Source organism: Brassica oleracea, chromosome C9, assembly GCF_000695525.1.
Source record: "Brassica oleracea var. oleracea cultivar TO1000 chromosome C9, BOL, whole genome shotgun sequence".
NCBI lineage: Eukaryota > Viridiplantae > Streptophyta > Magnoliopsida > Brassicales > Brassicaceae > Brassica > Brassica oleracea.
This window is the reverse complement of record NC_027756.1, coordinates 13189312-13192652: the sequence shown is the minus strand read 5'-3', so window position 1 is coordinate 13192652 and position 3341 is coordinate 13189312.

Below are 3341 nucleotides of genomic sequence, written 5' to 3'. Positions count from 1 at the left end.
CCGGAATGTGTATCTCGGATTATGCACATATGGATTTAGTCCATTTGAAATGTCAGGAAGACAATATTCATTATGGCCAGTCTTTCTTACGCCATACAACCTGCCACCAGAGATGTGCATGCAACGAGAGTTGCTATTCTTGACCATATTAATACCTGGTCCGAACCATCTAAAAAGGTCTCTGGATGTTTTCCTACAACCACTGATAAAAGAGTTGAAGGATTTGTGGTCAATAGGGGTGAGGACGTATGACTGCTCAACGAAGACGAATTTTACGATGCGAGTGATGCTTTTGTGGACCAGAAGTGACTTTCCTACCTATGGAATGTTGTCTGGATGGACTACACATGGGAGATTAGCTTGTCCATATTGTAATGGAACGACAAATGCGTTTCAACTGAAGAATGGTAGGAAGACAAGTTGGTTCGATTGTCACCGTCGATTTCTTCCCATTGGCCATCCGTACCGAAGAAACAAGAAATTGTTTAGGCACAAAAGGGTTGTGAGAGACACTCCTCCATATCTAAATGGAGAACAAATTGAAGCGCAAATCGATTACTATGGAGCTTTGGAAACAGTTCCTCGTGGCGGTAATTGGCATGTCCCCGGTAATATGCCTGATTTTTACGGTGTTCAGCACAACTGGCACAAGAAAAGTATATTTTGAGAGTTGTCATATTGGAAGGATCTTCTTCTGCGCTACAACCTCGATGTGGTGCATATAGAGAAGAATTTCTTTGAAAATATCATGAATACAATATTGAATTTCCCAGGGAAGACAAAAAAAATATAAAATCGAGGTTGGACTTGCCGGATATTTGCTCAAAAAGTGAGTTACATATAAAAAGCAATGGACAAGTTCCCGTTCCGATATTCAGATTGTCTTCAGAAAAAAAGTCGGTGTTGTTCAACAGGGTGGCGTCAGAAGTGAAGTTCCCTGATGGAAATGTTTAAAATCTCTCTAGATGTGTTGAAAATGGTCAAAAGTTCTCCGGGATGAAGAGTCATGATTGTCATGTCTTTATGCAATGGCTACTTCCCTTTGCATTTGCAGAGCTACTTCCAACAAACATACATGAAGCATTTGCAGGTAGTATATTACATTAATTTTATAATGGTTTAGTTTGCAATAATATATGACTACTAATGTGTTTAATTGTTTTTGGAATATACAAGTCATTGGAGCATTTTTCAGGAATCCGAGCACACACACTCTTAAAGAAGAAGTCGTGGAACAACTTCACGAGAACATTCCCATCTTATTGTGCAACATGGAGAAGATATTTCCTCCGGGATTTTTTGACGTCATGGAGCATCTAGCTGTCCACCTCTCATATGAGGCATTGCTTCGTGGACCTGTACATTACAGATGGATGTATCAGTATGAGCGAGCCATGAAATATTTGAAGGGAAAAGCAAAAAACCTCGCAAAAATTGAAGGTTCTATAATTGCTGGAAGTTTGACGGAAGAAACTTCTCACTTCACATNNNNCCAAGAAGATATGATGATGGTGGTGTCGCGCCAACATATGCAGTTGCTTGTGTTCCAAACATCTTTAGCCAGATTGGGCGAATCGGTGAGAAATCGAAAGAGGTTTGGTGGTCGAGTGAACAAGACGCTCATAGTGCACACACCTATATTCTTCTCAATTGCGAGGATCCATTGATGCGTTATTTTGAAAGGTAACATATATGGACACTTCTAAACACATATAAGTATAAATTATTATATAAAATATGATTTTACAACCTATTTGTTTCTCAAGTCGAAGAAACATTCCCATGTATATCCACAAGTGACGTAGATAGAAGGAAAGATCAACATTTTATTAAGTGGTTGAAGAATCAGGTATTAACTCACACTCTTAATTTTTACAGGTTGATAGATCAAACTCTTTTTTCACACATGATCTGTATTTCAACGTTCTCTTTATTTTTGCAGGTTGATTATGAAAACGATGTAGATTACCCTACGTGGTTTCACGAAGTAATTCAAGCTCCACTTGCAAAGGTCACCACATCACAGATGTATTTCACACGAGGCTATACTTTTCACACATATGAGTATGGTAGACAGCGGGCGACCAGTAACTATGGAATATGCGTAAAAGACGAAACATTTTTCTACGGGATCTTGCATGAGATTATTGAAGTGGAATTCCCAGAGTTATTGAAGCTGAAATGCGTCCTCTTTAAATGTGAATGGTTCGACCCCGTCGTCAACAGAGGTGTTCAGTTTAACAAATTCAGTGTAGTTGATGTCAATGGGGGACGAAGGTACAACAAATTCCTTTTTTGGCATACATGATCTGTATGATTAATTTCTACGTTGTGTTTATTTTTGCAGGTACAACAAATTTGAGCCTTTCATCTTAGCTTCACAAGCAGACCAAGTTAGCTTCCTTCCATACCCTCGGATGTGAGAATCGGGAATAAATTGGTTAGCCCTGATCAAAGTTACACCTCGTGGACGAATCATCAGTGGAGAAGAACAACCATTGCAAGAAGAACATATAAATGAAGTCGAGGAACTTGAACAATAAATTTATGACATCCTTCTCATTGATCCGCATAATCATGAGTACGAAGATAATACCGACGATGCCACAGACAAAGCTGTTGAAGACGAGTTTAATGAAAATGATGATGTGTCTGGTGATGACGAGAATGTCGATGTATCCAATTGATGTATTTTTTTTAATATGATTGATTTTCAGACTTAATGCATGTGATTTGATGGATTTAATCATGAAAAGCTATTTATATAATTTGATTTTGTGTAAGGTAATTGGGGGAGGGGGGTTTGAATTAGAAAGAAGAGATTGAGATTATAAGTTAAGGAATTGTGGTTTTAGAATTTGGGGTTTGGAATGGAAAGAAGAGATTGAGGTTAAAGGAAAGATGAGTTTGGGGTTTGGAATATATGAAGTAGAAGATAAGGAAGATGGGATTTGGGGTTTCAGATTTTAGGGATTTAAACATAATCCTCGTTATGTCCTCGTAAACTAAGGAGGAACTTACGACGAATCCTAAAAATAAAGAACGCGGGACTCGTTAATTCCACGTAAGCAAAATTCATCGTAAATACCTCGTAATAGGAAAACGCGGGCCTTTGTATTTCCTCGTAAATAAAAACATGGGCCTTGCTATTTACTCGTAAAATAACAAGGACATTACGAGGAAATAAAACGCGGACCTTGCTAATTCCTCGTAAGAAAACACGGGCCTCGCGAGTTCCTCGTAACTTTACAAGGAAATTACGGGGATTACTCATTTCTTATGTATACACGCGAGCTTCTCACTTCCATTTCGTCTCTATTTCCTCTCTCTTTCGTAGCAAT